Source organism: Corvus cornix, chromosome Z, assembly GCF_000738735.6.
Source record: "Corvus cornix cornix isolate S_Up_H32 chromosome Z, ASM73873v5, whole genome shotgun sequence".
Classification (NCBI taxonomy): Eukaryota; Metazoa; Chordata; class Aves; order Passeriformes; family Corvidae; genus Corvus; species Corvus cornix.
In genome coordinates this window covers 32613730-32640969 of record NC_046357.1, presented here as the reverse complement: position 1 = coordinate 32640969, position 27240 = coordinate 32613730, and the positions used below count along the sequence as shown (strand labels likewise).

Below are 27240 nucleotides of genomic sequence, written 5' to 3'. Positions count from 1 at the left end.
TCTTGGCACACACACTCACCCCACTGTTTTGCCCTTCTTGTATGTGTCCTTGGTGGAAGTGCAGCTATATGTAACTGCATTTTCATCTTCGGGGTTATACTTCCTTAAATATAGCAGCTAACCCTCCTCTCTGAGGGAAACTAACTTGGCCTGCAAAATGCCTGTCTCCTATGTAACTGCACTTCCATATGTCAGAGGGATTTCACCCCTTTCTATTTTGCAACCAACTAATTGCTACATTTTCTTGGTATTGTTTAACTGAACTAGTTTTCCCAAACCCAATGTTTAAGGGTTCCTTTTCTGTGTATTTATCTCTGGACAAATTTTCTGATTCTCTCATGTGTAAGAGAAAGATGTCTTAAGAAAAAGGAAAACCCAGCATTTCTTAACTTGGCCAAATTTGAGTCCAAGCATGTATGGTTTAGCTGATTTTCAAGGCTGCCTTCAGTAACTTATAATGGGCAGTAGCTTCGCAACAAAAGGGGCTATTAATTCTTCTGTTAGTAAGTTACTGTGGTTAAGCATGAAATGCGATGAATCCAGTGCTGATATTATAGATCTATTGTTATTTTTAAATACCACGAGAACCAACTGTGAAGTTCTCCCACTAGCTTTGACAGGAATTGAACCATGTTTCCAGCATGCTGACTGGCAGAGAGGCAAGATAAATTGTTTGGTGAGTTTGACGGCTTAAGTTTTCAGAGGTTACTGTAGACATCAGATTGGTATCACAAAAATTTTTGTTTCTGGAATTAGAAGTGTAAAGAAAAGTACTAAGAAAGATATTGATTTTTTATCTGACATTTGGGGGAAGTTGAAAAAAATCATGTCTCATGATGTTGCTTAGAAATTGTTCTGTATTTGCTCACAGGACTGCATGGACCATCTGACACCATCTTAAGCCCAGGGCAGCCTCTAAGAGCTGAACAGTCCTCAAAACTGGCTTTGTCAAGAGGCCTGCCAGCTTTTGCATGCACCAAGATAGGATTCAGAATGCAAACCAGCTTGTTTGTTCTTTTTTTTTCTCCTCCAAAGCACTTGTGTCCAATGACTTACAGGCAGCCTTGCATGACTCCTGCGCTGGGGCAGAACTCCTCCCTCCTACAGTTCCTGGAGAGAATGCTTTACCACAGAGACAACAATCAAACAATACATTATTTATGGATCTTGATATGTGAATTTGGGGGTTTTGAAGAAAGCAGGGGTTTTGAAGAAAGTAAAGGTTTTGAAGCAGGATCAGTTTCATTTCTCTTCTCACCCTTAGTCTTTGTCTCCTTCTATGCTTGAGTCAGACCTGAGCTCCAGCTCACTCTACACAGTGTCAGTGAGTCACAGAATCATGGAATATTCTGAGCTGGCAGTGACCCATGTGGATCATCACCTCTGACTCTTTAAGTGTAAGGCCCATACAGTGATCAAACCCACAACCTGGATGTTATTAGCACTGTGCTCTGACCAGCTGGGGTTGGTTCAGTCTTCATGCCTAAGATGATAAATTGGATGCTGTAACATATCCAGCCTTAATAACTAAATTCTTCGTCCCTTGCACGTCCAGTTAATTAAAGAATTGTTTTAAGATTTAGATTGCTAGTTCACTGCTTCCAGGACTATGTGAAATGTTAGGACTGCTCCAGGCTGAACTTTCTCTGGGTACTGAGCAAAAGCCACTTTTTCATGACTGTTTAGTCTATTTAAGGATATATGCACAGGTCTACAGCAGAAGTGATGCAAAACTCAAGCTTGATAGACTTAGTATTATTTAGGAGACCCTTCTCAGTTTTGCCTTGCTCCAACAGCTCTTATATCTGGGGATGTACTGGGTTTATTTAGGGAGGAAAAAAATAAAGACTCAGAAGTTTCTTTTGCAGAATCCTCCTCATGCCCTGGCATTTTGACTAACATTAAAGTCAGCAGGGCTGCATCTTGGTTATTTACTGGGACAGGTCATATATTCACTCTGAATTGCTTTAGTACGAAATTTAGATCTTGATCCTGATTGAAAGGGGGATTATCTATAAAACTGACTGCCATATATAATGATGAATAAACTAAAACTGCATATATTAATAAAAAAATTAACAATAAATTCACCTAAAACAGCAGGAGGAAGATTTTGCTTGTGACAAAATTATAAGGAAACATTTGTGATTGCAGACAATGAGGCTCATTTTATGTCTGGAAATACCTGGATATTTTCTAGATATCTCCTAGCCATGGCCGAAGAGTATCAATCTCAAAGTGACATCTACTGCAGAGCATTTGTAATGTATGAAGAAGTATTTGTTGTTGGAGAAGCAGAAGCAGGCTAACGTGAGAGCTGTGAAGATGTTTAAAGGTGAGGTAACAAATGGGTGTCTCTGGATAAACGCTTGAAATGGAAAGATTAAGCAAGCAGTCAGCCAGTAAAAACCTGCAAAACTGTATCTTTCATTTGAATGTCTGGAAGAAAGTCAGTTTGGGAAATGATAATACTTCTGCATTCCAATAATGACTGTGCTATGTAGCTATATATGGTGGTGCTGCTAGGATAAAACTGATGCAAGATATTCAGCACTGTGCACTAGGTATGTAAAATGCACTGCTGTGCTGACCATTAGGAAGCACATTTTGGCTGAATCTGAGAAACAAGTAAACACTAATACCAGGTTAGACACATGTTCACTCAGCTCAGGTTTTGCTCTGATTTTGACTAACGCAGCCCACGCTAAGGCCTGATGTGTGCTCAAAGCAGCACCATTAGGTCAAAGTGAGAGCACCAGGTAAGCAGGACAGGAGCCATTGCACAGCCACGACCGCCTACAGCTTGCTGGCCAGACAGAATTTGTTGGTCTGGTTTATTAACACTAGAAAAGTCTGTGGGTAGACATATTCATCAAAGGTAAGGTGCTCCATGTGATAAGAGCAGTAACCATAATGACTGCTTCTACACGGTTAAAAGGGAGAAGATTTCATTTTAGTGAAACTTTTTTCATAAACCAGTAGCTGCAGACATGGTTATCTGGGGGATGATACCTCGTCACTGTAACCCAGCTTAATCTTTAGCCTAAATCCAGTCCGTACTTCCAGTAATGAATCTCCTAAAGCACAAAGCAAGGTCTCATCTCACAAGCTATCCTCCTTGAGAAGAATTTCATGGCCTAATCATCCTCAAAGCCAGTGCTGAGACCTCTGTGTACAGCTAGCCAGTGCTATGTCTAGATGCCTTCATTTAACTATAACAATTTAATTATTTGCGGAACATATGGCATTTAAAGCTGAAAGAAAATGGGTAAAATGTGCATATATTCCTTGTTGGTGACTCTAATAAATTGTTGATACAGACACAAGAATAGCACAAGCCAGGGGATAACTGCTGCTCAAAGTCCTCATTACACATGTTGCCAAAAGTCTGACTGGACCTGGGAGAAGTCACATGCCACCATTTCTCAAGCTGTGTTGTTCTACTACATCTATGTCTCTTCCAGGGCCAGGCTTGCTCTCCCAATTTAAGAAGGCTCTGACTAAACAGGTTCTGCTCTCCCATGCTTTATTTTCCCATGATGGGTTTTCCGTTTAACATGCTAAGGGCTGAGAATGTTTTTATATAGATATAAAAATACAAATATATTTTTATATCTATATAAAAATTGTATATAGATATAAAAATATAAATTGTTTATATATATAAATTATTTTTTGAATATGTTGAGGACATCTTGAAAGAAGTTGCACGCCTATATTTAGAAAGTTGAAATAAAACTTAAATGAGTATTTTTGATCATCCACTCCAAAATTTTCTCCTACAAAAAGACTTTCTACTTGTCACTGAAGGTTACTGTTATCCTACATTCATAATACAGAAATGGAAATAATAATAAAAAATTTACATAGTTCCCTGAGGTTTTGCACTAGAAACAAGAAGGGCTTTTTATGGCAGTGGAGGCAGCTCTGCTTGGGTTTGCAATAGCTACTTTGAAGAAAAAAAAAAGGAAAATGAGAAAAGTAGCAGACAAAGAACAAGGGAATATCAATGAGGGTGAAGTAATGCCAGAAGTAGCTAGGGATTACTTGAGACTGAACTGAAGTGATAGGCAAGTATTTGTGTGACAGACTTTCTGGTTAAATTATGAACTTTTGGACCCTCAAGGATTAAAGTTTGGACACCGACTATATAACCTTGATGCATTATATTGGTTGTACCCAAGAAATTATTGATGTCAGTGACTGCTGTAGATCTCTCAGTCACAGAAAGGATTTGTGCAAAAACCTATGGAGCTAAATTTCTCTTCTCTGGAAACGAAAGGAAGGCAGGATGTTAAACTGACATCTACCAAAAATGTTAAACTGACATCTACTGCTTTTTAGTAGGCATTAATCTAGAAGAAAATTAGACCATGTGTGGGAACAGGCATGGATAAGGGCCAGTTTCTTTCATTCTGGAGAGAATTAAAAAGAATCTGCCCTTATACCTGTGGTCCATTTACATACATGTGGCACATTCAGGAAAATTTTGGTTGAGTCACAGTTGAAGTGGGATTCAGGTTATGTCACTTCTAAATTAGAGCCTTAAGATGTGATTTAAAAATTGGTTCTCTGCTTACAGAAATAGAGAATTTGTGAGTATTTTGCAGACAAGAGAGAGGTCAGCTGTCTGGAAGAATGTGGGCTGGCAGCCTCATTGCTGCAGAGCCTTGTTACTCTGTCCCAGGAGCCTCTGCCAACCTCCTCTTGTGCCACAGCTGCTCTGCAGTAAAAAGAAGCCCAATCAAGGGCTTAGCTGCTCACAGAGATCATGAGTTACCTTCTGCTGTTCTCGTTGCAATAGGCTGGAATCTCAGTCCAAATGCTTCTTCATTACTGTGTCAAGACATGTAATTAATTATTCATTAACTTTTCATTCATGTAAAATTGGTTAACACTTGAAGACTGTTTAGATGGGCTACTCATTCTGGCTTCTGTGCTATGCCTTGGGGAAGAGAAGTAGGTGTTTATCAAACAGAATGACTGTGTATGCTTCAAAAGGAGGTTTCACAAAAACAGGTTCATTGTCTCTATGGGGATGATCTGCTCTCCGGGGAGTTGTCCACTTTGACATGACTTTGCAGTGAGGCACTGCTAGCTGGGGAAAAAAATTCATGCTGTAAGGAAAGCATTTGAAAGCTTTTCAAGATAAAAATACAGATGGAACACATATCCTCTGAAGACATTTGTAAGGTATGAGAAATGCAAACTTAAAGTGTGCAATTGTTTCAGGAGTTCAGAAGATGCTGTGGTTACTCTTGTGATTTTTTTTCTTCCTTTTAGCTAGCTCTGTAGAGCAGCCCATCCAAACTTATCCTGCTGAGCATCTGCTTGTGAAACAAGTCCCTGACTAAATGCCATGAAGGGAGTTGCAGACTTGAGACTACAGTTTTTACTGTTTTTAGCCCTTGTGAAGGCTGCCTGCTCTGTTGTGGGTGACATCTGGAAGCACCAGACCAATTGTTATCATATTTAGAGGTGAGTACTGGGTCCTCTGTGCTTTAACAGTACAGCCCAAAATCTCTTCTTCCAGCTGGATGATTATTCTCTAATGAGAGAGATTATCCTTATTGCTACATTAAGATGGAAACATTAGGCCTCATGTTTGCAGAGAACATGTGGGAATGAGCAGGAACTTCACATTATATGTAGATGCCTTGTTTTCCCAGCTCCTTAACAGAACAACCTCTTTGTTCTGACAGTCTGGAAAGTCTGATGTGGCTGATTTAGAGCAGAAAGAACAGAGTAAAGTTTGAAGGATAAAATCAGAAAAAAAACCCAGATGAGTCAACTGCAGGAATGGACACATATTCTTTGTCACATCGTCTCTAAACTGTGGTTGTTTAGCCTGGAGAAAAGAAGACTCAGAGGTGACCTTATCACTCTCTACAACTGCCTTCTGAAAGGTGGTTGTAGTCAGGTGGGGTTGGTGTCTTTTTCCAGGCAACAACTGACAGAACACGAGGACACAGTCTCAAGCTGCACCAAGGGAAATTTAGGTTGGATGTTAGGAAAAAGTTTTTTACTGAAAGTGATAAAGTTCTGGAATTGTCTGCCCAGGGAGGTGGTGGAGTCACCATCCCCAGATGTGTTTAAAAAAAGACTGGATGTGGCAGTCAGTGCCATGGTTTAGTTGAGGTGGTGTTAGGGTTGGACTCAGTGATCTTGAAGGTCTCTTCCAACCTGGTGATTCTGTGTGTGTGATCTCTTTGCATCTCACATTGCCATGTTTTACTTCTCAGCACCATTACCTTCAGGCTGAATCAATGCAGTGTGATTTCGATCAGGATCTTTTTTATTCACGAGTTCAAGACTTGTTCCTTGACTTCCGTGGACTAAAGAACTGAACTTTGCAAAAGCTGTTGTGAAAACTTAGAAGAAAAATAACTGACAGATAAAAAACCTCTTCCAGTCTAAGTTCTCCATTTTGCCTTTTTCAGTATGTTTCTTTAATTACGTTCTGCCAGCTCCTTGGACCATGAGAACTACTGATTTTTAAATGCAAGAAATATTTCACAGACAAAAATTCTATTAAGATTTCTGGACATACCAGACCAAGAGCCAAACAGTCCTTTAATTTAGCATTAGGAATTTGTTATAAAAGCCATGACCATGGTGAGCTTGTCCGGTATTAATGAGAATATCCTGTGTTCCCACAGGAGACCCACTGCAATTCAGCAATAATTAATGTACCATTGCAGCAAAGTGTCAATGAGAGGTCATACTTTTTAGTGCTTGTCTTTTCAAAACAATTAAGCAATTAATTACTGTTCTCTAACCTCCTGCTCAGTTAAATATCTTTCTGACAAAAAAAAAAAAAGATATTTCTTTATATCCTGTCATTCCTGTCAAATTACCTACCCATTCTCTAAGAATGAACATTTTTCCTGGTATCACAAAAGTCTCATGTGGAAGAAGGTAATTGAAATTAACACACAAATAATTCAGCCTGCAAATTTTGCTGTTAGCAGGTCTTTGGTGGTCGTAATCTAAAATAGCTATCATTTACAAATGGCAGATATTAGTAAGCCTGTGATGCTGCAGAATACTTTCTATGTATTCTTGTGTGCAGTTCTGCAAGAACTTGCTTTTGAATGAATGTTTCTTTTTCTTTAGTTTTGTAACATGTTTTACATAAATGTTTTAAGCCAATTATTTATTATGAGTTTTATCTTAAGCTGATCACTCCAGTTTCTACATTCAGACAGGATGAGAGTATTCCTAAATGGGCATAAACAGCCACTCTTCACTTTAGTGTAGAGAAATTTGGAAGTGACAGTACAAATCTAACCACCATTTTTTATTCACAGTTTTTGTCTTTGGGGTACATTTTTTGCATACCCTGAGAAATGTGGATTTGTCACCTGCCATGCATATTTTGTTGCATACCACATAGCTGCAGCTGGAGGAGAAACTTTCTTGCAGCTCAATCAGAACTTTAAAATTATGCAAATTCCCACCAGGAGCAATGTGGAGTGTTGCTGTGGTGGAGCAGGATCAAGCTGCCAAAGAAAAAGCTTCTGTTTTCAAAAAAACTGAGGCAGAAGGTATTGGCCAGGAGAGAAGACTGCTTTGCACAAGAGCAGTGGATCTCTTGGAAAGCTGCTGATGGAGCAATAACCTCAGCTCTCGAACAGTTTATCCACTGAAGTAATTTTATGGTTGCTTAGCATTTAATCAGTTAAAATGACTAACCTGTGGAGGAAATCTGAGATCACTAGACCATGGTATTCTATAAATGGTCTTGGCACACCTTGTAATTTATCCCAAAAAGAAATGCACTTTTTATAGAGAAATGCCTCCGTTGTGGCAATACATTCACAGGTTTACCTTTGTCTTCAAGGGTATTTTAGCATGGGTCATTTTTCTCTTTTGGCATTTTTTCCCATTTCATGTTTGAAATGTGTATCTGTCCGGAACAGAAAGCCAAAAATTATCTGTCACTGGAGAGGTTTGGTGCAGTAAATGATTATGGAGGCCCAGATCTTCCTCTAGGCAAGTTATTATGGTTGAGGAAGACTCTTCAGCATGAAGAATCTATAACTAATAATAAATTTTACTAAGCCACAGCTCAAATTTGAGAGTGAAATAGGATTCCCATGAAAATTTTTTCCCTGCAGCACTTTTTCTGCCTGAGTAAATGCTGTCTCCTGTCTTCTCTGTTTCTGTCTCTGGCAAGGACATTTGTGCAGCTGGATACCTGAACCGCGTGCAGTACCCAGCATTCAAATGGATATCTAACTGGGGGAGAATGGACAGAACATGCTCTGCAGAGACATGCAAATATTTACTTGAACCATCAATGTGCTAGATTTTATTACCAGAATAAAGTCTATATGTGTAGGACACCTGAGTCACCAGCAGTAAGAATGCAATTTGCCTAAAGTGAAAATATTTGTAAAACTGTGCTAATTGGATATGAACATACTGACGTTTTTAAAATATATTTAAATTTATTGATGCATGGAGAACAGACTCTTTCTCCAGAGCATCCAGAATAATCAGAGACTTAGACACACGTCTTAGGTTTAAGCTTGTCAATTTTGGTCTTCACACTGGGTTACCTGTGCTTGGGGTACTGATATTTGAAGTATATAGTTGATTTACCTGCTTATTTTCTCTTTGAAGCAGCAAGTAGTAGGGACAGGACACCTAGCTTTTCATCTGTCTTTCCTGTATTTGTGGGTTTGTGTGGCCAGGTGTTGGTAGCAGGGTCTAAAGGAGTGTCCTCCATAAGCTGCTGCAAGAAGCTTCCTCCATGTCTGGCACAGCCAGTGCCAGCTGGCTCCAGGACAGACATCCTGCTGGGAAAGGCTGAGGCAATCAGAAATTGTGCTAATGCTTCTGTGATAACATATTTAAGGAAAAGGAAAGGTATTGCACAGGTGTAATTTGCAGCCAGAGAAGACCAAAGTGAGAATATGTGAGAGGAACAGCCCTGCAGATGCCAAGGTCAGTGGAGAAGGAGAGGCAGGAGGTGCTCCAGGCACCAGAGCTGAGATTCCCCTGCAGCCCTGGTGCAGTCCATGGTGAGGCAGCTGTGCCCTGCAGCCCCTGGAGGTTCATGGGGGTGCAGACATCCACCTGCAGCCCATGGAGGAGCCCCGTGCTGGAGCAGGTGGATGCCTGAGAGGAGGCTGAGACTCCATGGGAGGCCTGTGCTGGGATCTGCAGACCCATGGAGACAGGGGCCCATGCTGGAGCAGATCTCCTGGCAGGTTCTTTTCTGTGTCAGAGTTAACCAATGTTTTGATCTGGTCACAGAATGAGCATGTAATCTACTATTACAGCACTTTGTATAATTTCTAAATTTTGTTCATCTTGTTTCTCAGATTTCTGTATTTTAATATTTGATTTTTAGAAACTGTTAACTTTCCAACATTATTTTGGTTTATTTTTAAAAGGCGCATCCTAAAATATATTAGAACACTGGTTTCATATTAAATATTACCTTATTTATTGTACCTGTCAGGTCAGTGACACAGCTTAGACTAAGAAAAGATTCAGCTGAAGGAAAAGGACAAGAAGTCTGCCTCAAGATTTTTAGTTCTCGAAGGATACCAGACAATCACATTTCTTTCCCCAGCTGCTTAAGTTAGAATCTGTCTGATCAGCGTGCAAACCAGGAGGGAAAGGCAGAATGGATAGATGTTTTGGACAGCCCCTTCCAGGCTGGCTGAATTCTAGATTTGTTTACTCAAAATATGAAGTAATGGTTGCAGTTATTTGTACAACGAGTCATAAATCTCAAAATGTATGTGCCATCTCAGTACAAGTGGTACAGTATACTTGTGATGAGGTTTGCCCTTCCACCTTGTCCTGTTTATCAGTATTGACTGCAGATGCAGATGCCTGAATCTTGCTGCTTTTCACAGTTCAGGAGTGCCCAGAGCATCTTGTAGACTGTTTTGTTTCAGTGAGGTAAAAGGGCATGGATTCTGTCATGTTAACAAAACAGTAGGAATAGTTACATCTGTCATAGTTAATACAATGTCTCACTTGCCTGTCTTCACAGGACCCAGGTTTGTAAATCTGCCTTCTCAAGGGATGTAAAACCACCACTTGCAACAGTAGGTGCTGGACATGTGCAAACCTTGTTGATGCTCAGTAAGGTGCCTTCATGGACAATAATGTAGCAGCCACACTTGACAAGCCTTAAGCCCCATTATGGGCATTCATATAGCATGTATTCAAAATCTGTTGTTCTGCACAATGCATAAATGTTGCTATTTGTTTCTGCTGCTCTGCCAGTAAGAGTTTTTTTTACATATAGGTTTATTTTCCAGTTTAAATGAGTTTTTATCTGTCTTTTAGGGCTTTTGCCATAATGTTTTGTGGTTCTATTGGAAAGAAATTACTTTCTTCAGCAAATACCTGTTTCCCTGATGTTTTTGCTCAACCATAGTTAATTTTACACAACAGAGATATTTTTCTAAATGAGATGTGAATTCTGGATCTTTCTGACCATTTATTTTCTGACAGAAGGTGATTGCAACTTGCAGAAACTGGTCTGCGAGAGGCTAAGATTAGGCAGACACCAACGTCTCTCCTGATTACTATCCCTGCTTATCAGGGACACACAGTGTCTTAACCATCATGTAGCACCTCAGCCAACAGTCTGACTATGATGATCTTGTTTCAAAGGGAAAGCATTTCTGAATACTATTAACTTGGACCTCTTCATATTTTTAACAACCCAAGAAAAAAGAAGGGAACTATTTAGCTGATAGTAAAATTGGAATTGAACACCTTTAATTACAATGCTGTAAAACAAAGATGACATGATATGAGACTTCTGATTTTCTCTTTGTATTTCTTTGAACTTTTCTGGTTTTGCCTGATAGCTCACTGCTCAGCTGCTGGAGTTGCAATATGGAGATCTGCACATAAAATTGTACTAAATGGAAATTATGTTTTCATATATTCTCTTTCATATACTGAGCTCATGAATTTTACATATGCATGAAGAGTGGAGAAGTGGAGAGTACCTGAAGAATATAAAGTACTTCAGATACATCCATAGTTGCAAACACGAGAACTGTAGGACTGTTAACTGCTGATAAAACAAACAAAGCAAATGTGTTTGGCTTTCATGAACTGTTACCTTGATGACTGTATTTTGAATAGCAGTGGATGGCTCTCAGGTAGCTCTGAACTCAGATAAAAAGCAAACTTCTGTATATGGAACAAATCTGAAACTTTTTTTAGTTAATTATCTAATCATGAGTTGTTAGAGGGAGGAGAATGGGCTGTAGGCTTGCAGCTGATGGCAAGCATTTTATCTAATTTTTTTTTCTACATTTTTGGTGGTTTAGGTAGGCTTAGAGACAATCTGTGAAATTTAAAAAGCTTTCAAGGTTCAAAATTCTTAATATGTAGGAGTTTCACAGGGAACTGTGCTAATCAAGTCCACTTGCTCCCTTTACCTTACACCTTTTTCTTAGGAGCAGTTTCTCAAAAAATGCAGGTAATAAGTTTATGCAAATACTAATAAATTAGATAATCATGTTGGCATCACTTATAATCAATAAAGGAATGTTTGCAAGGGTGTCATGGGTTAGCAAGCATAGTCCCAGATGTGATGTTCTGGCAAAGGAGTGCTTACAGCTTCCTCTGTGACCTGACAGAACCTATCAGCTGGCCAGTTTGAATATGGACAATTCTTTAAGCCACTTAAAATTGTGACCACATCTGTGATGCACACTTAAGAATAGAAACCCTGAGGCAGAGGCTCTCTCTCGTTTCTGGTGCTGGGACAGGTGGCTGCGGGTCCCGTGTGGGGGCCAGCGGGCCCTGCCCAGGCCCTGCTCAGGCCAGGCCGGGCCGGGCCATGGCCATCCTGGAGCCGATGGGCCCTGTTCCACCCACGGAACCCCCCCACAGCCCTGCTGTGGGCAGCCGGAGCGGCTCGGCTCCCCCACCCCACCTCCACTGCAATAAGCCACATTCCAGCTGCAAGGCCTAGGTGAGATTAACCCTTTCAGTGCTGTGAAGAGCTGAAAACCTGAGGGAAGAGAAAGAGGAGATGCTTAAAGCCAAAATTCTGTTGTAAAGCTATGATATATCAGAGTATCCTGTTGGAGAATGGTTAGAGGATCAGGGACATGGATCATTGATAAAGGGTACAAATCAATAACAGAACTGTACAAGCAAAAGCCTGCACAAGAAAATGCCTCCATGAGAAAATGCCTGTGTAAAACATAAATAATAGAAGCTTGCCAAATGTAGTCTTTTATCTAACCCAATTATGTAGAAGTAAGAATGCGTTTTCGTAAGTTTAAACTAATTAAAGAACTGATAAGCATGTACTTTCACACTATATAAGTGCCTCTGTATTGCTAATAAATGAAGCTTGCTTTATCAATCACATTGATTGTCTGCATGTCTTCCCCCGCCAAAAGTCAGCAGTATCCGTTGTAATTTCATGACGATATGGGGGGTGGAGTGTTCAATTCAACTCATAAGCAAAAGCACCTGCGCTGAGATAGGCAGAATATGACGCAGCTGTAATTTCATGAGAAGTTGAACAGGGGAAGATGGAAGCGATGAGGACTTTTGCTCCAAATGGGAAAGGAGAAAACCTCAGTTCCTAGATATGCTCCCAAAGATTTCTTAGAGATGAAATGCTCCCAGAGATGGGTGGAAAGAACTTTCGTTTCTGAACAGCTCAACCTTAAAATTGTACCCCAAAAAACTTCAAGAGTGGACCCTCGAAAGCAGTTGTGGGAAAAGCTGCAAGTTGTGGGAAGGGACTCACATGCGAGCAGAGAGACTCCTCCTCCTAAATGGACTGAACAAAGTTATTTGGAAGTGGGCGGCTGTCTTTTTATGATAATGTGTTCATAGCATGTGCAAGAGAGACTCCTCTTCCTAAATGGACTGAACAAGGTTATTATGGAAGTGGTAAACAGACTGAACATCTCAAGGGTTGTCTTTTTACATTGTCAGTGCGAGAAGGGAGGAAGGTGGGGGGAGGAGAAGAGTTCTGAAGGTGTGGTATGATTTTTTTTTCTTTCTTCTTTTAGGTCTGTTAATAAACTTCTTTATATTCTTTCAAGTTTGGTGCCTGCTTTGCATTTCTCCTAATTCTTATCTCACAGAAGATAAACAGTAATGAGTATTTTGGACGAAACCACTACACGAAATTGGTGTTTCTGCCCAGTTACAAACCCAACCCGCTACAAAGGGACAGAGCTTCAATCTTCTCTCAGTATGTCTGCTGGAGAAACTCTTAATTTGTTCATCTGTCAGAGGAACTAAAAAATCCTCTTCCTAAGAAGCCCAGGTGTGTTGTGGACTGGAACCTGGTCTCGGTGGGAGTGGTTGTGCTTGAGAGGGGTACAAATGCTTCAGCTCTCTGGGGCTGATTGCTAACTGCCTCCGGGGGTACATTAGTGGAATTAAGCACATCTCAGAACTATTTCAGTTCCTTTTTCACCTATGTCTAGTGATATTTTAAGCTTTTTGTAACTGAAATGGGAAATAGTTAAGAATTTTTCAAAGTGTCTTCTTTTTCTGTTTTTCCTTACAGCTCTCACTTCAGATAAACTAGTATTTTTAACTGAGTTTATTGTCCTGCTGGTTTGCTTTTTGGCATTTTCTTACACTGCTGTGAAGTCTCTAGCTTTAAGTGGTAATTTGTAACAGAAATACGGAGTTAACTATCAATTTCCATCTATATGAAGTTCAAGTGTTAATGATCATTGTATGTGCACAGAAAAAGTGTGAGTTTTTTGCATCTCAAAATATGATTAGTACTCATTTTTTCTTCAACAATTGGCAATGAAACGTAGTTTGAAATTTCAGGTGCCATGAAAAATGCATACGCCAACTTTTAGAGAATTACCTTTGATTTAACCTACTTGAAAATTTTGCTGTGCTGTAATGTAGTTAACGGAATTATTAAAAGATAAGTAATCAAGTCACTTATGAAATACTTGAAAACAGTTAGGGAGGACTAGGGAGAATGGGTTTCAATAGAAGCTGGAGGTTTCTGGCAATTCTGTTTGCATTTACTACACAGTCCATGCTAGCCATGAATTTGTATTTTTCATTGAGAAATATTTCTTCACACATTTTTTTACTTCAGAATTTACACCCATCACAGTTGTCAAGATTTTCAGCATTCCAGTGCACATCTGTCTCAAGATTCAGAGGCTAGACTTCAATGCACAGAATGTATGATGCTCCATTCTTGCTGCAGCTGCAAGACTAGAACATTTATGGTTGCACTTTAACGGCTAGTTGCAGGTTGATTGTGAATGCCCAGTGCACCACCTAGTAAGGAAAATAGCAGAATAAAAGTATTTTTGCAAATCCATTTTTTTGAACTCTGCTGCTCTGTAAACTTTTAAACTCTGCTGCTTTCGCAGCAAAACAGTCCCTTGAATTGAAGATGGAATTCTTGAGTGAACTGCATTTCCTACCTGCAGTACTTTATATAAACCTAGTTGTCCCTTTGGTTGTGGAAGATACTGATGCAGAAGTTGAGAGATTCTGATTTCCTTCAGACTCCTGACATCAGACAATCAGCTTAGATTTTGTGATTCTGTAACTAGTCAGCCTGAAAAAACATAGTATTGATTCTTCCTAGGTGGACAGACTAATATGTGAATGTTTGACTCAGGAAAGTTAAATTAAAACCTCTGTGCAAAGGAAGACCTTCCTTGCAGAATGGTGGATATAGATGTTGTGTGGTGGCTTTGAGTTTTCAAGTAAGATGCTGTAACTGATAGAGTGTGTCCCAAGAAGCCCAGCAGCCATTATGTTACTTCAGCAATCTGGTCATGTTGAAGCATATCAATATTATGTGCAATGCTGCTCTGGAAAGACATTGTTTAAGATTATGAATTTGCCATTACATTTCTATTCAGAATAGACAGAAAGGTCCTGCTGCTTTGTGGAATGGGAACTGTGTGTTGATAATCAGGAACAGCGATGTGCATGCAAGCAGTGTGCAGGGGAATGGTGGTGAGTGGTTCAGAGTACTACTGAAGATCCAAAGGCTTCTGTTCCCTCACCTACATGTTTATGGTAAAGTACATATAAATTGGATATGTTTTGAATAAGCTAATAAACAGTCTCTGCCTTGAAAACTGAAATATGTATTTCTATATGAATTTGTGGTGGTGACAGTAACTGATTAAAAATGCAATGTGCAATGTGCTGCAAGTCTTGAGGAAGAAAATATATGCAAACAATTAAAAAGAATGAATTGTCATTAGTCACAGCCTATGTGAAATGGAGCTCATAAACTTTCTGTGTCTTAGTTTGCTATCTGCTTTTGAAATGCATTCCCTTCTTCTCCCAGAAAAAAACCATGAAATATTCATCACTAAAGAGGCAGTATGAAGGGAACAAGGAGGTATGACGAAAGGTGCAACTGGTAGCACTATTGCTGCGGGGAAGAAAATAAAAAGACTGATATAAAGTGAGAATGGAGTTAATTCCCTTATCTTCTGAGGTGATGGCCTGCTGCAAAAGATGGTATTTGTTCTATGAAATATTAAATAAGTCTGCTCTCCAGCAAGATCGCAGTATCTGTAAAGAGGAATGAGAGGTAGAAAGCTCTGATAGTTTGCTCTAGGAGCTTGTTAATTGTGGTCTGATTATCTGAAAATCCTTCTTCAGGATTGCTGGAAAGTCCCAGAGGTGCACTTGTTACTGGTACTTTATACAGGAAATGGTTTTTCTTTTCTTTTTTTTTCCTTTTGAGTGGTATCAAGTCTATGACAGAGGACAAACTTCAAAGAATAAACAGGCAAAACAGTACTTTAAATGCAGTTAAGCCAATGAGCTGAGCTAAATGGGTCCAGATATTTCTTAGATGTTTTGTAGGAACATACAGTTGTCTAAAACGTGCCTCTACTTCTGTTGTGTGTAATACAGCATATATTAGTGATCCATTGCTTATATCATTGACACTGATCACAGGGTGGAAAAGTGACTCATGGCCAGTACTGAGAAAAAGTGTTTCAGTGGAAGAGTGTCCATCTGGCAAGGCTTGCCAGCTCTCAGTTTGCCCCTTCTTAGCAAACTTAAAAAAACAGTTACATTAAAACTGTCAACATATGATGTGTATCAGCAGAAGCTTCTTTCAGGGCTCAAAGTGAGATACATAAAATATTGTCTCTGTTCCTTTCCTCCTCTCACCTTCCTGCCTGTAACACAAGTGAAGCTTCAGCAGCATTCTCTTCTGCTGTGGCTATGTTCAATACTGCTGCTATAAAAAGAAAACTGAAGCTTGGTTTGGTTAACCTGGGTAGCTTTATATGCTGGAATTGGTGAACCTAATTCTCACTGGCATCAGAAGCCAGGAGGGGTTACTGATATCATTTTACGGCTGGAGGAAAAGAGACAGGAAGGTTGAAATACTTTATTCATGGCCAAAAATGAGTCAGAGAAGAGATGAAAGCCCTTGGATGCTCCTATCCTCCTTAAGGCTAGTTACAGAATTATTTTTGTTAGCCAAAGTCTTCAAACCTCTGCCTTTTTTCCTTCCATCGTAGATGAAGTATACTCCAAGACCTCAATTCCTAATGGCTGGACTGAGAAGGATCCACAGGATAACGCAGACTCAGTTTGAATTCCTGCATCGTCTTTTGAGGCAAGATCCTGAATAAATTACACTGCTGATCCCTCCCTTTGTATTTTCTTTTTTTCTTCTCCCTTTTGTATGAAATTAGACCAGTCTATCTGACTTTCTCACATTCAAACAAGTGAGCCAGAAGCTTGAGTTTATATCCCTGCCCCCGATCGAATAGATATGAGTGTTGACTTCTACATCACTTTCCAAGAGATTTCTCAGGTGAAAGGTTATTCTGAAGTGCAGCAACTGCCTGTGAAAATGTTTTGAAGGATTTCCTTTCTTGTGTGCTCCAGTGAGGTTTTCAGCAGAGTGAAGCACTAGAAAAGACTTCTGGAAGGAGCAGATGGACCACAAAATTCATCTGTTTCAGAGTTCTAGTCTTCAAGTAAGAATACACTCCAATACTAGATTTTTACAAGCATGCTTTTAGAAACACACCTAATTTTGAAAAAAAAAGCAAAAATGTGGCTATTGCTATTCTTTCTGGCCACAAAGTTTTTTAAAAAAAATCAAGTTGTGTAGTTTACATCTGAGCTTCTTTTAATTTTTTTTGCTTTGAATTTTTTTTTAAACAACACTGTTGTGTCTCCAGTGTGGTTTTTTTATGTGATTAAATGATAATGAAAATGTCTGTAGGGTTAAAATGTCCTTTTTGAATATCTTTGAAATTGAATGTATTTAAGTAGCAATTTAATATGCACTGAAATTTTGAAAACATTTATTTGAATCTTTGTAGAGCTGTGTTTTAACACCGACCTAGTAGAACTCTGTGACTGCATCAACACGACTGTGTTTCGTGCTGCAGGGCATTTTGACAGGATTGTTGCACATCACAGGGCCTTTCAGAGAACTCTGCAAAGAGAGACAGTATACTGTCCTCTCCAGAAAACCAGAGGCCTCCAACTTAAAAATGGAAAAAGAGAAAAATTGTTGATGTTGCATTAATGTGGCACAGTAGCAACAGCAACTTCACACAGCAACCTGCATAAGATAGAGAAGAATGAGACAATTTAGCAGGAAATATGACAGCTGGTGACACACAAACCTTTATAATGGATTTTAGGAATGGATTAGAAGTTTTAGTTCTAACATGTACACAGATTTACTTAACTTTCTACTCTTGTTTACATGAGCAAGACACTCCTCCAGCCTAATAGCCATAGTACCACAGGATAGTTTAAGCTGGAAATGACAACTACACCACATTTGGCCCTCGCTCCTGCTCAAAGTACATCTGGCTAGATGAAGCTAAACTCTGCTTTCCTTTTGTCAGAATGTGTGCTATTATTTTCCTTTTCCTGTGTCTATAGGCTCCTTTTATTCCTTCTGGAAAACCTGTGATGTGTGAACAAGGAGCAAGTTGTGATCTTCCTTGTCCTCATCCCCCACGTCAGCTAACCAGAGCCTAAAGATTGTATCATTTACCTGCCAGACTACAGATGTAGCTCTAAAGAGACAGGAAAAGCATACTCATATGTAGAGGCTGAGGAAAGCCCAAGCTCCTTTAGCTTCCTACATTATCTTAATTTGTACATGAAGGACTCGCTTCCAAAAAAATCCCATTTCCAAATGAACAGAAGAATTCAATTGCTCTTCTGCAGCAGAATTGTCTTAAAAGATAGAGCATCTTTTATATGGAGACAGTTGGGATGATGTTTCATTTTCTTGTCTATTTTTACATTACCTTTTCTTCACAATAATATATAAGATGCAATAATATCTAAGAGAGTATAGGATATATGTTAAAGAATGGTAACATACAACTTTGTAATATTGTATAAAGAAGCACTCCTCACAGAACACACCAGGTTTTCTCATTTTGGAACTACCTCAGATAAAAAATGAGATTACAAGCATTTTATCTGCAGCTTGATATGGCAAACTTTCTTTGCAGACTGAAGAAGCTTTATTTGTTTTCTACATTCTTTTCTCTAGTTCTGACCTAATTAGCAGAGAAGTACAGTCTTTCATCAGCAGTTGTCAAGGTTAAATCTCTAATATAAGTAGCAAGCTTCCAGTGCTCAGCTATGCTTCACTTCTCTTTCTAGTATGAAACTTAGTACTGTTCCAGCTCAGACCAGGACTGGAACAGGAAACCAAGTCTGATTACTTGGCAAAATAGCCAATAATAAAACAACAATGAAAAAACCAACACAACCAAAATCATTGACTGCATACGCAGAGTTAATTTTTTTGATATTTGTATCTACCAACCAAATACCAATTTCTATGTGAATACTTGAAATTTTAATATTCTATATGTCTTAAAAGTTAAAATTAGTATTGTCAAAATTCCTTGTACAAATATGTCCAAAATCAGCTTTTAATAATTTCCCAGGGACCTCACACACACACACACAAAAAAAAAAAAAGGCATATTGAATAGCAAATTCTTAGAAATCAGTTTCTGGTTGCCAAGCTCTGTTTCCATTCATTAACTTTTAATCCATTCTGTCTAACCAGCAGGATCTAAAATTGGCTAGGTAAATGAGAAAGGGATGATGCAATTGAAAAGCCATTAATACTGGGCTTGGCTGCTACAGCCCAGATGCAGGATACTGGGGTGCACAGCAGTGTGAGGAACTCCCCAAGGTGCAGTTTCTATTTGCAATCATGGCTTGTCACAGCTTCCTCCTGGTTCCTAGGATTTTCTTTTAAAAGTGCTGTCAACTAAATTGGATCAGCTGAGGATGTGGGCACACCTAGACAGTTGTTGACTAAGTCAGAGTGGAAAGCATTAGCTCTTTGATGAAGTAGGAAATACAGCATCTGAGGAACCACTGAGATAGTATTTCCATAATCTGTTATTTGACCTGAAATCAGGAGGAATTTTTGTTGAGTGCTTCAAACAATTTCTTGAAAGGCTGGCAATATTTGCCAGTAAGTAATTTCTTTTTTCTTTTTTTCTTTTTTTTTTTTTTTTTTTGAAGTAGTGGTGGCCTAGATGCTAAAAGAGGAGCTAGTTACAGACTCACACTTTTGCAGATAATATTTCCAGTAAACTGCTGTATTTTTATTCATCCCTGCTTTAATAAACTAAATTCTCAAGCAGTCCCTTCTGGCAATAAACCAGATGGAAACAATAATTTGCATATCTCAGGAGAACAACACACAAACTATTCAGAAATAGAGGAGGAACCACAGAATATTATACATAAATTACTGTATTTTAGCATGTAGTAGACACCAATTGTTTATTTTATTTAGCTATCTTTTTATTGATTTCTATTTCAAGCTACCTTAAAGTAGTACAGATACTTAGGCAATTTTAGAATGAATGGAAATGTACTATATGACGATTCTTGGTAGATTGAAATATAACTAAATTTAGTTGTTTATTAAATTTAAATTGCTCTGACTTATCAACTAAAAAAGTAAAATAACACGATTAAGTTTTCAAAATACACGATTACAATTATTGGTAATTAGTTCAGCTGTTCATCTTTCCAAATGAGACAATTATTCATAGAATCATAGAATGATTTGCATTGGAAGGGACCTTGAAGATCGTCTAGCTCCAACCTCCCTGACATGGACAGGGATACCTTCCACTAGACCAGGTTTTTCACAGTCCCATCCAGCCTGATCATGAAAACCTCCAGGGATGGGGTATCTACAGCTTCTCTGAGCAACCTGTCCCAGTGCCTCACCATGCTCACAGTAAAGAATTGCTTGCTAATATGTGCTTGCTAATATGTGCTTGCTAATATGTACTCTCTTTGAGAGTTTAAAGCTATCCCTCCTTGTCCTGTCACTACATGCTCTTGTAAAAGGTCTCTCTCTGTCTTTTTGTAGGCTCCCTTCAGAAGGAAAGCTGCATTTAAGTCACTCTGAAGCCTTCTCTTTTCCAGGCTCAACAAATGCAATTCCCTCAGCCTTTTCTCACTGAGGTGCTCCATCCCTCTAAACAGATTGGTGTCCCTCCTCTGTACCCACTCCTACAGGTCCATGTCCTTCCTGTGCTGGGACCCCAGAGCTGGATGCAGTGTTCCAGGTGGGGTCTCACCAGGGCAGAGCAGAGCAGAGGGGCAGAATCCCCTCCCTCCCCTGCTGCCCACACTGCTTTGGATGCAGCCCAGGACACGTTTGGCTCTCTGGGCTGTGAGTGCCCATGGCTGGGTCATGTCCAGCCTCTCACCCACCAGCACCCCCAAGTCCTTATCCCCAGGGCTGCTCTCCATCTGTTCATCCCCAGCCTGTGCTGATACTGGAGCTTGCCCTGACCCAGGTGCAGCACCTTGCACTTGGTCTTGTTAAACATCATGATATTCCTATGGCCCCACTTCTTGAGCCTGTCCAGGTCCCTCTGGATGCCATTCCATCCGTCAGGTGTGTCAACCTGACGGATGGAATGAGGGATTGAGTGCACCACTCAGCTTGGTGCCATCTAAAAATTTACTGAGGGTGCACTCAATCCCTTCATCCATGTCATTGATGAAGTTATTAAATAGCACTGGTCCCAGTATGGGTGCCACTTGTCACTGATGTCTATTAGGACTTTAAGCCATTGACCGGTATCCTGTGGATGCAAAATCTGAGTTGATTTATTTTGCAACTTAGAAATACATCTGTCCACAGAATGTGAACTCGATAAAACAGTCTTAACAGGTATTAATAAGAAGTATTCTAGCTCCAGATTTCACTAAATAAAATCTAAATTAGTCATAGCTGTAGTGTCTGACACTTATTTTCTTTAGACTTTATACCTTAGAAAAGTGAAATTTCTCTCAGTCACGAGTTTGATTTACCTTTAAAGTGAGCTTAGGGATAGTGATTGTAATCTGATGACTAATTACGAGGTTTTAGATGTCTTTGTCTAATTCAAATATGACCAAGACTGACAGCTACAAAAAATCTCAGCTATCATGGGCAGGCTCTTTCATTTTTGTTTGTTTGTTTGTTCGTTTGGCTTGGGGGTAGGTAGGATTCTTGTTTTGTTATGGTTTTGGGGTTTATTTTATCTTTTTTTTTTTCCCCTTTTACAGCATGAAACATAATGAAGGCATTCTTAGTCTTTGTGCAGAAAGGAAAGCTATACCATAGTATAGGTGCATGTATAAGCACTTGGTTGCAAGGAGGTGGCCTGAAATCAAGCTGAAAGACACCTTTCTCAGTCTGAGTGAGCCATTCTAGCACAGTGGGAGGCACCTGGTAGTAGCTGAATACTGCAAAGCAAGGAAACCTTGTGGTATTTCCTCTGTAAACTAATAGTTTCTCAGCAGAAACGCTTCACTGTGTTCAAATAATCATTTATATGAGAGCTGAAATGTATGTTCCGTGAGACTGCTGCAATGGTGGGGTTGTCTGGGGATATTTTGTGCACCAGGTAGGGTGGTTTACAATTTGGACAGACACGTGTTCTAGTTCTATGAATGCTCTTGTAAGAGAAGACTTGGTTTTAGCAAATCTTTGAAACGAAGACTACAGAGCAGTGTTTGCATGGGTGAATACCACAAGGTTTTGACCCTTACATTTGCCATTTAGCAATATACTTTAATAAGGAGTAGAGGAAAGGAAGAAACTGCGTGTAGAACATTTATACCTAATCCTCATACAAGTTCTGATGTTTGGCCCTATTTCAGTCTGTTTTGACCATTTTGTTTTCCAAACCAATGCTGAGTGGTTGTAAATTATACTGTATATCAATAGCTGCCAGCAGGAGTACCGGAATCACAGGAACCATCTTTTCTCTTGACCCTGCGCCACAACACCCTGAAACTGCTGGGAGGGAGGGAGGGAAGGTACAGACCCGTGATGTGTGCTTCTCCCTCACCTCTGCATAACCAACCAGGAGTGATTGTGGTAGCTGCATCTGGCTTAAGTTGGACTTGTGAGACCCCACCTGGAACACTGCACCCAGCTCTGGGGTCCCCAGCACAGACTGGACATTGACCTGCTGGAGCAAGTCTGGAGGAGGCCACCAATGTGTTTAGAGGGATGAAGCACTTCTTCTAAGACAAAAGGCTGAGAGAATTGCACTTTTTGAGCCTGGAAAAGAGAAGGCTTCAGTGTGACCTAACTGCAGCCTTCCAGTACCTGAAGGGAGCCTACAAGAAAGACAGAGAGACATGGTTTACAAGAGCATATAGTGACAGGACAAGCGGCAGTGGCTTTGAACTCTCAAAGAGATATGTTTACAGTAGATACTAGGAAGCAATTCTTTACTGTGAGGGTGGTGAGGCACTGGGACAGGTTGCCCAGAGAAGTTGTGAATACCCCGTCTCTGGAGGTGTTCAAGGCCAGGTTGGATTGAGTTTTTTGCAACTTGGTATAGTGGAAGGTATCCCTGTCCATGGCAGAGAGTTGGAACTAGATGATATTTAAGGTCCTTTTCAACCCAGGCCCCTATGATTCTGGGAGTACAGAAAACAATACAAGCTAAAGGATATAAATTTTCCTCAACAGCTGAGGGCTAGATGAGCATGTGCCAAAAAAATTACATCTGGCATGCAAATATAAGTCAATCACATTACTCCATAAATAGTGGGCAGGCCAGGGCCCATTGAAATCTACATGGCAGCGATCTGCATGCCAGGATAGCCCCTTGAGTAGGGGTGCCTTTCACAGTTACTCCTTGTAGCTGAGACATTCCTTGCTGCAATAGATTCTTGGTAAGTAATTAACAGCATGCTAAACTTTGAAATTTTAGCTGAGTGATCTAAAGCATTATGTATCTAATTCTTTAGACATAAATCATCAACCACGTCTAGGACTAAGTCTGGATATAGCCTCACATAAACTGAAACAGGAATTTAGAATGCAAGGGGGTCCTTTCTGAACCTCATGACTCAATGGGAGGGTCTCACTGGGAATTTTGCCTGACCCATTCCTCTATACAGCAAATGTTCAAATGTACCTTGGCATCAAATGTTAAATCACTGCTGCAGTTACTGTTGCATTTTGTTAAATCACTGGTTCATATCAATAAACATACTCCTCTCTTAAAAGTGAAACTCATTCTATCACAGGGGCAAAATACTGGCCAAAACACATCTGTCTTTTCCTTTTTACAGAGATCTTGTATAAGCAGTACTTTCTAGGCTGAACTGAAAGATGTCGTGGTATAAAACCCTTCCAGTCCTTTTTGTTGATCTCAAAGGCACAGTATTGAACACTTGGTACTGTGTTCACTTGTTTGATGTATATGCATACTTATCTTCTGTTTTTGTGATTATGTCTGATCTTCTAATACCACAGTCTGTAATGTGAATGTCCATGCATATATGCTGCTTATTTTCTTATCTTTTCTCCAAGAGGCTTTCCTCTATATATAGTGTATTGTTTTGTGAAAGTAGAATTTAAAGGGCATGGGTGTCTTTGTTTCCTGCTGCAGTAAAGCTGTCATGAACCTGAGATTAACCTGAAACTTTAAAACCAGTTTTCATTGAGCTGCCTTAGCCAGACAATTTTGCATTTTCAGAGGTAGAATATTATACAGAACTTGCTAGATGTTCAGCAAGGAGTTTTCTCAGAGGCATGTACTGCATATGAGTTGAATCTGTCTCTTAATACTTTTAAAATTCTCTTTAAATTGACCAATGGGCTGGAAAGATATAAGGAAAATATAAAGACAATTTCACAGGAGGTAGTATGTATACAGGGTATGTGTCTATGTGAGAAAGGAAGACTGTATCTTTCAGGAAAAAGAAATAAATCATGCAGTGGGGTGATGCAGAGGTCCTCTTACACAGACAATCTCTCCTGCCTTGATATATTAGTGTTTTTGAATGTAAACTACATGCTTTGGGATTTGGCTTATTTATACCAACTGGAAAAGACAGTTTCCATTTTGTTGCTAAATAGCTTAATACCAAACAAGGCTTTGCAGGTGCATGTGTGAACAGACTGAACTAGGGGCAGTTTTAGAGTTCTCTTAGATCACTTGCTTCCTGCATGTTGTACTAAGTATACTAAAGAGACAGCTCACGCACTGTGGGAACGAGAGATGCACAGTCACCAGTAGATCACAGCTGCTACAGAGCATTCAGAGAATGACATTTATTACAGTGATTTGTGTAATGTGTTCTCTTACCTCATTATTGGTGCCCAGTGAATCTCCATTTCCATGGAATCACAAAACAGGTAATGTTACAAGAGACCACAGTGGGTCATCTGCTCTAACTTTCCTGTTCAAGCAGGGTCACCCTGGAGCACCCTACACAGGATTGCAACCAGGTGGTACTTGAATATGTCCAGGAAGACTCTACAACTTCTCTGGACAATCTGTTCCAGTGCTCACTCACCTGCACAGTAAAGAAGTTCTTCCTCGTGGTCAGGTGGAACTTCCTGTGCACCAGTTTCTGCCCATTGCATCTTGTCCTGTTCCTGGGCACCACTGAGAAGTGCCTGTCTCCATCCTCTTGGCACCTTCTCTTCAAATACTTGTAGATATTGATAAGATGTCCCCTTCTCTGCCCACCTCTCCAGCCTGTTGAAGTCCGTCTGAGGGGCTGCACAGGCCTCTGCTGGATCAGTCACTGCTCCCAGCTTTTCTAAGAAGGTGTCTGCCCCTTCATCCAAATTATTGATGAATAAGTAAAAGAATACTGGGCCCAGTATGGAACCTTTGGTGACACTACCAGTGAGAGGCCTCCAACTATATCCTGTGCCACTGACAGACCCTCTGGAACTTTGCTGTCCAGTCAGTTCCAAATCCACCTCACTGCCCACTCATCCAGTACCCACTTCCTGAGTTTGCCTATGAGGATGTTATGAGGGAGAGTTGCTTGGGTTCGCAGTGAGGCCTTTCGATGAAACGAGGACAAGACAAGAGCTCTGTGAGATCTGCTTCCCTTCAGAATGAGTTACGGCTTTGGGATCAGGGAGTTATCTGCAAGGGGCACCTGTGAGTCTCGACTTGGAGAATAGATCTCCATGGCACAAAGGCTGAGGATGCAGGCTGGCCTGACTGTCCTACATTCATAGCAGAAATAGGAGATGTGCTTGTGGCAACACATACAGAATTTGGGACTGTTTTGTATTTCTTTTACCAGGTTTTTCTGATTTTTCTCTTGTTTGTTTGAAACCTGGGCTAATGACATGAGAAAATTCTCTTGTTTGTGGAGTCAGTTTGTCTCCTTCTTCTGGTCAGCATGTACACAAGAGAGTGAGGAACAGCATCATGTGACATTTGGATGCTCCGATGGTTGTGAATGTGTGTCCTGGTGATACCAAACTGTAGAAATGTCAGATACCTTGCTCCATTTCTGAAAGTTTCCACTGTCTTGGCAATGTTAGGCAAGAAGGAGGAATTGATCCCTCTGACTGAGGCAGTGCCAGGGACTGAAACTGGAGGGGGCAGTCCCCAGGCACCCTGACCCCCATGGCAGTGCTGCAGAGATGCCTGGCAAGGAAAACTGCAGGCTGGTTGGGTGGGTGCCATGGGCCAACTGGGCTGCTGGCCAGCCCAGGATGAACAGGGCACAGAGCAGAATGGCTCTGAGCAACTCTACTTAGAGTAATGCTTGTTTCTGATGGCCACTGAGTTCCTGCAGCCTGTCATATCCAGGACACAGACAGGGCTCTGTAGTGTGGAAGATACCCCACCGAGCTCTATGAGCTCTCTGAGCAGAATGAAAATACTTTAATGCCACATATTTTTTGCCACCCCTGCAAAGTACTTGGGTTCAGCAATGCATATCAGCTCACTCATTCATAACGTTTTTTTAAGTAAACTTTCCTAATTGTAATGCATGTGGTATTTGGATATATTAGGATCAGCCAAAAGTATCTGCCTTTTCGTGAAGTTGTGTATTTTTTCCTTCTATTAGAAGTTAAATTCTCTTTTCAATTTCTAAGTGGGCAATAGTGCCAGATTCTTTATAGCTGGCAAGCAGCTGAAATATTTAATTACTTTTTCTTTCCCAGATCATTAAAAAGTCCAGAAATATGTTCTAAAGTGTCAGCCTTGGCCTGTTTAATTTTTCAAGCAGCTTTCTCCTATATAGATTGTGTCTCCACGTGAATGAAGTGCTGATGTCATCTAACTTCTTGAAAAACTCACACAAGAGTATAAAAATTTATTATCAATTCCACAAGTCAAACAGTGCATTTAGCTCCACACACTTTAAAGTAACCCCACAACGGTCCTGTAAAAGAGGTTAGAAGCCACTTCTTCTAAGTTCATTCCTATTTTAATATATCTTGCTTCCATACTAGATATAACTGAAGATGATTCTTAGTTCCAAGCTGTATATATGACAGTACAGTTTATAGAAGGTACATAGGCATAACTCTTGGCAATTAAGACAACACCCAGGCCTGATTGTCAAGTCTGAGAAAAACTGGATGCAGTCAGGCTTCATCCCTATCCTTATAACTAGGCTAAACACAGTGTTCCTGTGAAAGAGATCAAATAGTGTGGATGCTTTTTAAAAACACTTTACTACTTAAGTCAATGCTAGGACATTTTTAAAAATATTGACGTCAAAGTCAGGAATTGATTTGTACTTTGCTGGTCAGATTTTGAAAAATGTGCTAACATAAGATGGTGGAACTCAGTAGCATCTCCACAAGGTAACTGAAGTAATTTAGAAAGAATATGCACTACTTTTATTGTTGCACTTAAATGAATAGAACAGTGTTGCAAAGAACAGTAAAGATATGGGAAAAAACCCAGTGTATTTTGTGAACTGAAGTCTTTCCCCATGTGA

General features: G+C 40.0%; 1 long non-coding RNA gene across 2 annotated transcripts; it reads left to right on the top strand.

Moving 5' to 3' along the window:
- Positions 1 to 634: 634 nt before the first annotated feature.
- On the top strand, positions 635 to 11663 carry LOC109950992. Of its 2 annotated transcripts, none has more exons than XR_002273431.2 (3): positions 635 to 2335; positions 5284 to 5478; positions 10016 to 11663. It is a non-coding gene; the product is annotated as an uncharacterized LOC109950992 (long non-coding RNA). The 2 variants fall into 2 exon arrangements; XR_005603976.1 differs by lacking the exon at positions 10016 to 11663 and adding an exon at positions 8180 to 8912.
- The last annotated feature ends 15577 nt before the right edge of the window (positions 11664 to 27240 follow it).